This window comes from Piliocolobus tephrosceles, chromosome 3 (genome assembly GCF_002776525.5).
Source record: "Piliocolobus tephrosceles isolate RC106 chromosome 3, ASM277652v3, whole genome shotgun sequence".
In the NCBI taxonomy this organism is placed as follows: domain Eukaryota; kingdom Metazoa; phylum Chordata; class Mammalia; order Primates; family Cercopithecidae; genus Piliocolobus; species Piliocolobus tephrosceles.
The window spans coordinates 150076490-150090584 of NC_045436.1; the positions used below are offsets into that span (position 1 = coordinate 150076490).

Genomic DNA, 14095 nt, shown 5'->3' on the forward strand with positions numbered 1-14095 from the left:
ACACACACACACACACACACACACACACACACACACACACACACACATTACCTTGGCTGATGGTACGCCTCTATAATCCCAGCTGCTTGGAAGGCTGATGTGGGAGGATAGCTTGGATGCAGAGGAGGGGGCCCAATGAGCCGAGATTGTGCCACTACACTCCAGCCTGGGTGACAAAGTGAGACCCTGTTTCAAAAAAAAAAAAAAAAGTAGTTGGTTTGTGAACTCACTCGCAAACAACTGGGTTTTACGGACGCTTAGATATTTGGAGGTCTACAAGGGTTCCTTGGGATCCCCTATTTTCGTTCCTGCCTCCTTTGCCAGAGTCCAACTCAAAGGGGAAATGCCCCTCTGGGATCTAATCATCACAGGTGCAAGAAGGAACAAATTTACATAGAAGCAGCCTGGGGAAATTAGTGCCCTAGATGAGTCTTCAGTTTGGGAAACGCTGAGATAACACTTTAAGTACTCGGAAGAGTAATACTAATAATCATTCGTGGCGAGGTTCCGCCCATTTGACATTCAACCCCCCATGAGTACGCACAGACAAACCCACTGGCCAGGAGGAGCCAACACAAGGTCCTGGGCATCTCCGTCCCGGGAAGGTGGGTAATGCCCTTGTCGCTCTGGGGTCCAGGGCGCGCCCTCGCAGCTTCCCCAGCGGGGTCTGGCGCCTCCGGGCCAAGGTGCGCCAGGTGGCGAGGGTGCCAGGCGCGGCCAAATCGCGGCGGTCTGAGTCAGTCGCCCAACTATGCTGCGGAACCAGGGCGGCCGGCTGGGCCGCCCCCGCCGTTGAGCTCCGGCTTCCCCAGCGCGGGTCGCCTGCTCCCCGCCCCCGCGGGCCGAGAGGAAGCGACTGCCGAGGCGAGGCGCGGGAGCACCTGAGCAAGGCGCGGGCGCCGGGCTCGGCGTTTCCGGAGCTAAGCGCGGGTGCGCGGCCCGCGCTCTCCGCGCTCCCCGCCTCCAGGTGCCGCGGCCGCGACGCGCCGGCCCCACTAACAGCGCCGCCCGTGCGGCAGCCGCCAGGCAGCAGAGGCGGCTGCGGACAGCCGGCGGGGACCGGGAAGGAGGAGGCCTGGCGCCTCCGGCAGAGTGCCGAGGACTGAGTGCCCAAGGTTAGGAGAGACGCTGGCGCTGGGCTTCCCAGCCCCGCCTCACCTCGCTTTTCAGAACTCCGCGACCCGCGCGCAAGGCGAGTACCCAGGGCCTCGGGAGGGCTGGGCCGGGATGGCCAGCGCCGGGGTGGGAGGACCCTGTCTGGAGGGGTTGGGGCTTTTCGACACTTCACTGGGTAAATTTCCTGAGCGCAAAGTGCTCGGCGCTGGTGTCCGCCCCTTGGATTTCGCGTGTGGGCGTCTGAAAGGAAACCAGAAGCCGGTAAGCGATCCAAGAACTCCACTTCTGGGATTTGACCCGGGAGGGTGACGATCCGGGTAGACAGCTAGACATTCCCTCCATTCCTCTCCCCCACCTCCAAAGAAGAAGAAGCTGTAGTGAGTTTCAGTCACCAAATTATTTACTCGGTAGAGATCATGACTTTGCCTGGGTGTCTGTGCTGCTCCGCACCCTGCTTGTTATCCACGTTAAGACGACTGGCCTGTTAATTAACTTTAATTACGATCATTTGGCCTCCACCTGCCTGAACCTGATCCCTTACACGGAAACCTGTATGCAGTGAGTTTACCACATTGATCTTTCTTGTTTACTTTTGGAGACAGTTCTCTTGGGAGAAGTGGTGACCATCCTATTTAATAAAGGAAGTTTTATTTTCTCTCATTCTGGCTTGTTTTCTTAAACACTTCTCCCACCTTGAGCTGATCTAGAGTTATTTTGATTTGGGGAAAGGGTTCGTGGAATTATATAGCCTTTGATAATCAGAGGAAAATACAAGAAAATAAGCTAGTTTGTGTGGAATAATGACATCTTAGGCTCTTGTAAGATTGGTATCCTGATAGCAAATTCTTTTCTTTTCTTCTCTTTTCTTTTCTTTTTTTTTTTTTTTTTTGCAAGCTTGTCCTTGAAGTAGGCTGCTCGGTAGAATACAGCCTTCGTTTTTTTTTTTTTTAAAAACAAGAAGTGTATTGAAAATAAGCTATTTTTAAAAGTACATTTAATAGAATGTCATTGTTATTACCAATAATAGTATTGTACTTACAAGCTGAGTATTGATTTCCCTGCACTTAAGCACTCTACACCCCTACGGGCTCATGGAACTTTGCCCATAAGTAATTGGAAGACAAAGTTATGGGTGTTTTAAAAAGGAAGCTAACTTTTTTAAGGAAAAAAGAGAAATACCTTTAAACTCTTATTGATGACTTCCATACATTTACAGGAGAAATATTGAGAGAAAATGCTCACGATATTCTTTGTCCAACAACGTTTAAAGGAAGAAAAAAAAGTGGGTCATGGAACTAGGGTAGGGTTAAGTGCAAATATCTTCCTGGCTTCTTTCCAAACATATTTAACACATACACATTTAAGGTGGTTCCTAACACGAAGAGGGTTTTATATAGATTTGTCAGTACTCAGAGATTTATTTAAATTAAAATATACCTAGAGGGTGACAGAGCTTGTTAAAACTTATTTATATGGGTGTGCATGTGTTTGTATTTTTTCCTTCCTCTGTAAACCTGTCAGATTTTATGTGGCTTGTCTGTAAAAGGAGAAGCTGATGGTACATTTAAAAACAAATTCTTGTTTTTCTAATGTCACTGCAAGCTCCTTGCAGTGTAAGCTCATGGGTATGCAATAATACTTATCAGATCCAACTATTCTTGGATACTGTGGGTAAGTATAGAATTCAGATTATAATGAATTACAGTTTTCTGAAGAACTTTTACATTAACGCATTGAAACTATGAGGTTTTTAAAGTCTAGTTAGGATTCTGAGTTATAGACTTCATGGTATATGAGAAGGTTTGTTGTTGTTGTTGTTGTTGTTTTGTTTTGTTAGGTTCTAACCTACCTCCCTGCAACTGTGAGAAAGTTTGGTGAAAGTGACTATACAAATGCTAAGTATAAATGATAGTCATTGCTTTAATAGTTTTCTTTTAGCACACATTTCCACCTGCCCTCATTTATTTATTGATACATTTCTTGGATACAATCTTTGCACATGCTACGTTGTAAGAATTTTGGGAATTCTTGGTGAAATATTAATTAGGTAGAGAACTTCTTAATAATCTGGGAAATATGTCTTAGCTTTGACCACATACGGTGGATGTAAGATTAGAGGCTATGAGAGGCTGTCTTAATCTTTTCTGCAAAGTTCTGGACCTTGTAATTTATCATATTAGTTATTACTTCTAAGTATTGGCCAGATTAAATATGAATATGTAATGGTAGTTAAACCATTTTGCTCACTTGTTTCTGTCTTTAAATGAAACAGTACTCAATGGTATTCTCCTCACGTGATCCCTTCTAGTTAGAAAGTTGTCCTGTGAAATTTTGTTTCAGTTTCTGTTCAGCACAAGCTTACTTATTTACCCATGCTGCAGAGAAACAAAGGAGGCCTCATTTGGGTTGAAGTAGTCATTTTGGGGGGCAGATTTGAGGGTTTTTTTTAGAGTTCCTGAGAACTCATGAAGGATGATGGGGCCACTTCTCTATGTATTTAAAACAATGCTAAAATATAAAACCATGTGGAAATTAAGGTCATAAAATTGGATTTTTCTCACTATTACAACTTAAGTGCTTTTTAGGAATATATCAAATTCTTTGCAAAAAGTTGTTTTTTTGTGGTGTTTTTGGTATTCTTTATTGGCACTTACTGAGTAGTAATGAACTGATTGTTCATATATATGCCATTTTTCTTTTCTTATAGTCATGTCTAATCTACCCTTTTAGATTGTAAACTATTGGAGAGAAGACTGTATCTTCACTTTCTTTTTAGCCCTTAGCAGTGTTGTCAAATCAGATAGTAGATGCTGTTATCTTGAATGCCAAATATCTCCCTGCCTTATCTTGGAGTGAGTTGTGTTGCTTAATATATATTGAATGAATACATGTAAGAAAAAATGGACGAGTAAGGTAGGAGACGTTTTCTGAAATACCCTGTTTTAATAAGAAAAAGAAACTTTGGCAGTTGCTAAACCAATAGGAATAAACCCTCAAACTCAGTTGGAAAAGAGGTCAGGGTACTATTTATAAATGCAAAGAGAGGAAACACAGCAGGCTATTCTGAAACATCTGGTTGTTTGTCTAAAAATATGACATACATTCAGAGAAATGGTGGAGTATACATTTATACAAAAGTTTTAAAATTCTGCTTTTGTAGAAACTCTGGAAGAATATATCATCCTCTGATATCCCAAGAATTATGGTTCTACCTTAGGGATCTCTCCATTAGAATTTAAAAAAAAAATTCTCAAATCCTAGTGAATTAACTTAAAATCTGGATGGACAGCTTGAAAGACAAAAGACTTACAGAAGTTAAGGAGATTATCAGACATTTAACTTTTGTGATATTATCCAGAACACTTAAACCTAGGTATCTCCTGTGCTACTAATACGTTCTTTTACTAAGTAAAGGAATTAGCACTTGTGGTTTTCACTGGATGGAAATTAATGTTGTTTTAGTTTTTTTAATTGTGTTTTTCAGATTGCACTATAAGTAAAATAATTAAAACACAGCTTAGAAAATCCTTACTCCTTGATCCAAGCTACGAAATGATTTTGCCTAGAGCCTACCTATTTTCAGCTAAAATTTCCATTATTCTTTATCCAGAAGACACTAATTAAATGCTTGTTGCTTACCAGGCACTCTTCTAAGATCTTAATGCATATGGGCTCATTTCATCCTCAAAATAGCCCCGTGAGGTAGGCACTATTACTTTCCCTGCTTACAAATGACAACAGTGAGGCTCAGGAAAAGAGAGGAATTCTCCCAAGGCCACGCAGGTGGCACATGGCAGAGCTGGAATCCCTGGTAAATCGCTGTGCTTTGTGTCCCAGGTGTTAAGTCTTCAGGTGAAATTGTCATAATTCTTACAACTCTAACTACATCTATACATTACTACATTAATAAAACTATGTTAACTGTTGTGTTAGGTGCATTGTGGATTTATTAGAAGAATGATTTACAGTGATAATTTAAAGGAATGTAATATTACTACGCAGACAGAAGAATTCCATTCAAACCGAGCGCAATAGAGTGGTATGAATATGATTAAAGGCAATATTGTATACAATAGGTAAATTAATAATAGCCAACATTTATGGTGCAGTTGTAACTCATGTCAGATAGTCTTATATATCCTAAATATTTGACTTATTTAATTCTAATAGAAATACTACACAATATGGGGTATATTACACTTGTTTTATAAATGAGAAAAACAAGCTTCAGAAAGTTAAATAACTTAATCAAGAGACATAGTTAAAAAGTGGGGAAGCCTGGATTGGAATTCGGGCATTGTGCTATCTATACTTACTGCCTGGGTGGAACTAATAAGGGATTGAGGAGGGATGGGATAGGCAGAGAAGCCTCATGAGTGTGGTGTTACCATACTTAGAAGGCTTGAATTGGCTCCCAAACGAGAGCAAAAAAGTCCATGGATGTACAGGGATTTCAGTTTGAATAAGAATTGAGACCCTGGCCCAAATCTTCTAGTCTGTCTCTGATCTCCTTTTTTACTGGGTAAAAAGAACACATACTCTAAAATTTACCATCTTAATCATTTTTAAGTGTATAGTTCAGTAGCGCTAAGTATATTTACATTGCTGGGAAACAGATCTCCAGACCATTTCCAGTTGGTAGAACTGAAACTCTATGCTTGTTAAACAACTCCTTACCTGTCTTCCCCTCTCTGGTAGCCACGGTTCTACTTTCTATGAATTTGATTATGGTAGATACCTAATGTAAGTGGAATCATGTATTTGTCTGTTTTATGACTGGTTTTTCACTTAGCTTAATGACCCTCAGGGTTCATCTATATTATAGCATATGACAGTATTTCACTCCTTTTTAAGGCTTCTTAGTATTTCATTTTGTGTATATACTACACTTTCTTTATCCATTCATCCATTCATAGACATCTGGGTTGCTTCCACTCCTTATCTACTTTTTCACTACATTTAATATTAAACCTTTAAGACCATAGTTAGGTATCTTTTTTGTATTAATACTTTCTTCTTCTATCTTCTTCTTTCTTCTTCTTTTTTTTTTTTTTCCTTGAGACAGCATCTTGCTCTGTCCCTGTAGTGGTGTGATATTGGCTCACTGCAACCTCCGCCCCCTGGTTGCAAGCGATTCTCATACCTCAGCCTCCTAAGTAGCTGGGATTACAGGCGTGTTCCACCATGCCCAGCTGATTTTTGTGTTTTTAGTAGAGATGGGATTTTACCATGTTGGCCAGGCTGGTCTCAAACTCCTGACCTCAGGTAATCCACCCATCTGGGACTCCCAAAGTGTGCTGGGATTACAGGCGTGAGCCACATGCCTGGCTTTAATACTTTATTTTCTTCTCAAGCAGATTTGTATTTGTATTTGTATTTTTTTTTTAACCATAACCATTGACTTCATGTAGGCAGTGACTACTTCTTTTGGTCATATTTGGTTATTTGATTTTGGCTTCATATTGTTGCACTCTATCAATTGTACTATAGTCCTGTCTTAGCTGTCTTTCTGCAGTGATAGATGCAAAATAAATTTTAATAGACGAAATTCTACATTACCATTGCTTTATATAGCAATTACAAAGATGTTCTCCCTTAATTTGTCATTGGCTGTCAACTCTCAGGCAATTAAATGTAAATGAATGTAGGCTTCCAGGTTTAGCCACGTACATGGACAAACTTAAATGGCGTATACAACTTGAATTTGCAAGATATGGTATATTTAAACAGCATTTCCCTAGTGTGAATATAAGCGCTTATGAATAGCTAGACAAAGGAGAGGGAGACTATTAAGTCTTTGCTACCTCTTTACTATTAAATCAATTTTATATCTACTATGAGGCATTACAGTTTACAGCACAAGTTGTGGAGTCTGACTCTCAGAAACACTTAAATTAGTGTTTCCACTGTTTATCTATTGCATGACATTCAGCATGGGATTTTCCTCCCTGCAGCTGTGAGGAGTAAATGAGATCCTACACAAATGGTTTGCAAATACTCCACAACTATTGGCTATTATTATTAGCAATGCAATTCTGAGGGAGAACGAAAGAAGATGGATGTGTTTTGTTGGATGGGAAAGGAGTAGTGGTTGAGGTAGAGAACAGGGGCAGAGGAGGTAAGAGCCTGTGAGTGACCTCAATTAAAAGAGATGACCACATTGAGGGAACTGGGCTTCCTGTAAGGGGTTTAATGGGGCTGATGTTGCCACACCAAGGTAGGTGAATGGATGGCGGAGAAGACAGATGCCAAATGACCAGTTTTATACTTTTTCTGGGGGCTAAGCACTCAGACTAGAAAAATAAGTTAGTAGGCCTGACCTTCATCCTTTTGCAGTCTGCTCTATACTGTGGGACAGAGGAAGGAATGCAACCATAAGCATATTTTCTCTAAAATACTTCCTCTTCTACATGGTTCTGGGGAAGAGTCAAATTGAACATGTCTTTGTCAGTACTTGGAGTGATTATCTTGATAGTAGTTTGCTCAATGTGCAAATAACACAATAACCTATTTCTGTATTTTGTACTGAAGCAAAGGTGGTGTATTAGTCCATTTGTATTGCTATAAAGGAATACCTGAGACTGGGTAATTTATAAAGAAAACAGATTTATTTGGCTCACAGTTCTGTAGGCTGCACAAGTATGGAACTGGCATCCACTCAGCTTATGGTGAGGCCTCAGGAAGATTACAGTCATAGTGGAAGGCAAAGGGGAAGCTAGCATATCAGATGCCAGGAAGGAGCAAGAGAAGGAGGGGGTGCCAGGCTCTTTTGAACAAGTAGATCTTGCATGAACTCATAGAGAACTCACTCATTACCATAAAGACCACGCAAACCATTCATCAGGGATCCACCCCCATGACCTCTCACTGAGAGGTCCCCTCCTAGACCTGCCTCCAATATCAGAGGTCACATTTCCATGTGAAATTTGGAGGGAACAAAACACCCAAACCATATCAGATGGACTTCTAGAAGACCTGTACCCTCAACTAGTTAGTTCAGCATGTTGTCCATATGGAGACTTCCAATTTTCCAAGGAATTAGTGATTTCTCCACAATAAGTTTATTAGCAAATAATAATTTGTTACTTGATTTTGGCTTCATAGTGTTGCATTATATCAGCTGTACTGTAGTCCTGCATGAGCTGCCTTTCTACAATGACAGATGCAACAATAAATTTTGATAAACTCAATTCTATATTACCACGGCTTTATATAGCAATTACAAAAATGTTCTCCCTTAATTTGTCATTGCCTCTTAACTCTTGGACAGTTAGATGTAAATATATGTAGACTTCTAGGTTTAGCCACGTACATGGACACACATCAAACTGAAGTGGTGTATTACAGGGACACTTGAAGGCAGGGACACTTTTCTTTTTTATCATCTATAGTGTTGGGTACCATACTGGGAACTGATTAATTATAGAGAGTTGAAGGAGTAAAAATCATACTTGAATTTTTTACTTGGGTACTATCACAGAATGTCACAGTCACTTTTTCTGTCTACTGGTGTCACTTAGTCATTAAGACCAGTGAAAGCATTTTCTCACATATCTCTGAATCTAATCAAGGGATATAGTGCCAATCCATTGGGAACCACTGTTCTGGAATACAACCAGCTCTCATTGTTATTGGAATCTGTAAGACTTATATTGAAAATGTTGAAAAGTTTCATTATTCATTTAGCAGCCTAATTTGTAAATCTATATTGATCCTCTGACTACTATTAAGCCCATTTTCTCACAAAGTTTCTAACTTTGCTAAGAATGTGTTTCTGATTTTTCAGTGATATGCTCCCTTTTTGTTTTAATGGATTGATCATATGACTGATACGATTGTACTATGCTGTTTTCCATCCTGTCACATATAGTCAGGCAAAGGTGATTCTAGAAGTTGTCTGAATGACATCATGGTTTAATGAAGTAACCCTTGGTTTTCAGTGTTTTGCTTTCCTTGTTCAACTAGGAGATTGATGACAAAGCTCTACTGGTAATGGGTGGTGGGGAGGGAGTTAGGAGGGGCTTACTGTAGTGACTTTCCTTATTCAAGACATTAGGAGGTGGAAGCTTGTCCAACTTATTATTATTATTATTATTATTATTATTATTATTAGTTGAGACAGGGTCTGGCTCTGTTGCCCAGACTGGAGATCAGTGGTGCAATCTCAGCTCACTGAAACCTCCTCCTCCTGAGCTCAAGCCATCCTCCCCCGTCAGCCTTCTGAGTAGCTGGGACTACAGGTGTGCACCACCACACCCAGCTAATGTTTGTATATTTTGGTTAGAGACAGTTTCGCCATGTCACCCAGGCTATTCTGGAAATCCTGGGCTCAAGCAATCCGCCCACCTCTGCCTCCCAAAGTGCTGCAATTACAGGCATGAGCCACCTCACCCAGCCTGGCCCAACCCATGAGTTTTTAAAAGTCCCACAGATGGTTTAGGATGTTTCTAACTGATACCTCCTGCCCCACCCCTCACACTCAACTCCTGATTTGAGGACCTCTGTTAAGGTTAGATGAATTGGAGAAATCTGTGCTTGAAATCAATATGCTCCATACTAGTTTGATTACTTAAATAGACAACATTTTAAAACAATGTGCACCTTCCACTCCTCATCACAAAGCAAGGAAGAAGTTATTCAGCAAACATTTATTGAGCTGAGCAGTGAACAGTAGACAAGATCCCTGCCTTCTTGGAGCAGTCAACAGATATCAGTAGTAGTAGATGCCATGGAGATAGATAAAGCAAGGATAAGGGATGGTGAGTCACAAGGTATGCTTGTATAGCATAGATTAGGGAGGGACCACCTCTCTGAAGAGGGTGCATTTGAGCAGAGACATACCAAAGTGATGGAGTGACTGGAGACATGGGTGTATGCTGGAGAAGAAGGTTGGAAAGAGACAAGATCAAGAGGTAAGGTCTGAGGAAGGAACAGAAAGGAGGCTGGCTCTGAGGCTGTCAAGTGATGGAGGGTGAAAGTCAGGGAAGATTAAGTTTGGAAGTCATAGGGAGTGATATGGTGTGACTTTTCTTATGACGTTAATCATTCTGGCTCCTGTAGTGAGAATCTACTTTGTTGGGGAGAGGGGGCCAGGACAGAATCAGGAATATCAGTCTAAGAGGCTATTGCAGTGGTCTAAGAGAGAGATGATGGTGGCTTAGGCTGGAATATGAGCAGGGGAGATAGACAGTGTTACTGAATTCAGGATATAGTTTAAAGGCATAGCACAGTAAAGTAACAAGGTGCTGTTCATTGAGTGATATGGTAAGCTGGGCATGTAACAAGTGCTCCTGAATGTTACTTCCCTTTCATCGCCTTGTGGAATTGGTTTGGGATAGCATGGGGAGATGCACAGCCATGTCTGTAACACCAACTATTTATACATTCTCTAAACATGTACTGTGTATACATGATGCACCATGTTTATAAGCAAGTAATCTGGCATTCATTGTGCAGCTTATATGGGTTTGTCCTGTTGGCAGAGTTTATTATAATAAAATAATAGTGATAATGGCAACACTTACTTAGAATATGTAATGTCCAGTTGTTGTTATAACTGCTGTGTATGTATTAACTCATGTAATTTTCACAGTAACCCTATGGAGTAGGTACTAATATTACTCCCATTATTTTTGACTAAGAAACTAAAGCACAGAGAAGTTCAATACACAAGATAGTAAAGCTAGTAAGTGTAGGAATTGGAATTCAACACAAGTTGTCTGGATTCAGAGTCTTGGCATTGATATTACACTGTCTGTGGAACAGCAGAATATAGTTAAACACTTGCTATGGTCTGAATGTATGTGTCCCTCATCCCCCACTCCTGATTTGTGTATTGAAACCTGACTGCTCAAGAGAATGGTATTAAGAGGTGGGGCTTGGGGGAGGTTATTAGGTCATGAGGCCAGAGCTGTCCTGAATGGAATTAGTCTTCTCAGAAGAGAGGCCTGAGGGAGCTTGTTTGTTTGCCCCTTGCCCTTCTGCCACATGAGGACACATAGAAGGCATTATCTATGATGTCTGCAGGCACCTTGGCCTTGGACTTCCCATCCTCCAGAACTCTGAGTAATGCATTTTTGTTGTTTATTAATTATCCAGTCTAAGGTACAGATGTTCCCCAACTTATTATGGTTTGACTTGGGATTTTTCGACTTTATGATGGAGTGAATGTGATATGCATTTGGGAGAAACCACACTTCTCTAGTGATGCTGGGCAGTGGCAGCAAGCCTGGCTCCCTCTCAGCCACACGTTTTCACCTTATAATATTTGCAGTATACAATGGGTTTATTGGGATGTAACTTCATTGTAAGTCCAAGAGCATTCTTGGAAATCAGTCTGAACGAACTGGGACAACACTCTAAGAAGTAAATAGTGTAGGAGTACCGAGAAGAGAATGCATTTCTTGTTCACTAGAACTCTTGTGAAGGAAAGTGTTTTAGACCTCAGAGAACAGAAAATTTAACTGTGGGGACACAATGACTATAGTGGTGAAAATAATTACAGCGACAAAGTGAATGTTTACTAAGCATCAGTACATGCTAGGCACTATGTGCGAGTCACTTATGATGGATTATCTCATTTAATCTTCACCAATGCTTGGTACTCTGGAGTATTTCCATTTTATGGGAAAGGAAATGGAGACATTGACATAGGCACGGGCCTATATTTACACTGCTAGAAAGTGGAGGAGGTGGGATTTTAATTTAGTCTTACTGCAAACTTATGTGCAGAATGTTAGATGGGGGATTTTATCCAAGAGGAGGATAGTGATGAGCTTAGGCTCAGGTGGGCTGGTATAAAGCATGTCTGGGAAGCCTCAAGAACTTAGAACTGTAATTACCACATTTTTTTCACACATCCCAGTTATAATTGGAGGATGTAACAAGTGTAGACTCCTAGGACCCACAGCAGTTGTTGATGTACAGAAGATCCACAGATCAGTACCTGGAGGGTCACTGATCTAGAGTGTGGCATACATGCCATAGACTGCAATTGGAGGTCAAAACATGGAGAGCCTCAATTTCGTATTAAGGAGCTTTCACATACTGAAATTTTATAGTTAGGTATGATTATCTCTGTGTATCTAATGATGTGCTTGGGGCTAGAGCATCTAAGGAAAGAACTGAATCTGTGAACACTCTTGGGTGTTCACACAGTTAAAATGTCAGGCAATTTGGAGGACAGAGTTGACATTAACGTGCAGAGAGGATTTTAGGGCCGTGGGAGGGAGCCTTTTTCAAGGCATAAAAAGGAAACAGATTCATTAACCGTATTCAGCATGTTGAGTGATAGAGAGAGATGGTTTTGGGTAGAGCTTTTGGTATATCTTTATTTGATTTGACCACCTAGGAAGTATATATGTATCTGCCAAAGAAAGGAAAGGGCTGTGTATTAAAATGAAAGTACACACATATATACCAAAAACCGAATACAGTAGGGTTCTCAATCTCTTCTGCCATTTTTATCAGCCTCTCTCACATCTCTTAAACATGTTCCAAGTGCTTTGCAAAGCTCTAGTATAGAAATTATAAATGTATGTTAAGGAAGGAATGATTCATTCTTTTTTGAGGGGTTGATAAGAAGCCTTCACAAAGGAGGTAATACCTGCCTATTTATAATTTTAAATGGTGCTTAAGAAAACAGATAGAGTGTATGCAAAAAGGCATGGAGCTGCTAAACAGCTTGTTGCCTCAAAGAAATAATTGACAGGAATGGACTAAAGTGAATGAAGGATATTGGCAGAATGTTTGAAAGGGTTAAATATGAGCTTGTAGTTGATACAGAGGAATTCTTGTGTCACAGGAAATATGAGCATGGTGTCTGACACATAATTGCTGTTTACATCAATAGCACCTGCTATTATTATTGCTAGAGACAAAAATGTGATTTGGCACTATAAGCAATATCAGCATAGACTTTATCTGGTTGAGCATGTGGAGTTACATACCGAGTTTGTGTATTTGGTAGTTCATTGACTGATGCATGGAGACTGGGCTGAGAGATTTGTTCAGAGACCATTGCAATAATCCAGGCAAAAGATGTCATGAGGTTTGGAACCATGACAAAAGCAGTAAGGATGGAGTAAGTGTATTAGTCAGCTCAGCTGCTGTGACAAAATACCACAGACCATGTAGCTTAAACCACATACATTTATTTTCTCACAGCTCTAGAGGTTGAGAAGTCCAAGATCTATTTGCCAGCTGATAATTTTCCCAGTGAGATTCCTCTTCCTGGCTTACAGATAGCCACTTTTTCCCTATGTCCTTACATAGAGGGCTCTGGGACCTGAGGGAAAGAAAACTCTCTGATGTCTCTTATAAGAAACTAGTGCTATCTTATCAAGGTCCCATCCTGATGACCTCATTTAACCTTAATTCCCTCCTTGGAGGCCCTTTCTCCAAATACAGTCACAGTAAAGGTTAGGGCTTCAAGATATGAATTTTGGGAGGACATAATTCTGTCAGTAGCAAGGAGTAAAATCGGGCGCTCACCTGCTTCCTTAAATGTGGTGGATAATACAAAGGTGGACTTGGGAATGCAGTCTAGGTTTTAGATTTGGGCTAGGGATGGATCAGGAGGTTTCTTGATGTGTATGTGTGTATGTATTTTATTGAAATTGTTTTTCTCCTGTTAACGTTTTTGTGGACACTGGTAAGCAAAACTGTGACTTTTTATAATTTATTCTACTTCAGAAGGAAAATGCTTCTAATCCTCTCAAGTTATTGGCCAATTTATCATGTTTATAAATTCTAAAGTGGGTGAATACATTATGTCCACTTATTGTTCCATTGGTAGTAATTATTTCCCTCCTGTGATAATGCTAGTAAAAATAGACAATACATTTGTTGCAAAATAATTGTGTAGAATAAAAGTGGCTTATCTGAGAATTGAGTTTGTATGTAGTGTTGAGGTATAACTTTTCTTTTTTCAAATCTATCTATCTATCTATCTATCTATCTATCTATCTATCTATCTATC

General features: G+C 40.4%; 1 protein-coding gene across 4 annotated transcripts in view; it reads left to right on the top strand.

Moving 5' to 3' along the window:
- The first annotated feature begins 520 nt into the window (after positions 1 to 520).
- ARAP2 (ArfGAP with RhoGAP domain, ankyrin repeat and PH domain 2) overlaps positions 521 to 14095 on the top strand; it is a 182051-nt gene continuing 168476 nt past the window's right edge. The window contains exon 1 of one of the 4 annotated variants that reach the window (XM_023224473.1): positions 521 to 605. The gene's annotated coding sequence lies outside the window, so the exon portion shown is untranslated. Of the gene's footprint in view, positions 606 to 846; positions 1193 to 1271; positions 1378 to 14095 lie in introns of those variants that run through there. The other 3 variants (XM_023224470.2, XM_023224474.2, XM_023224471.1) reach the window with 3 other exon arrangements.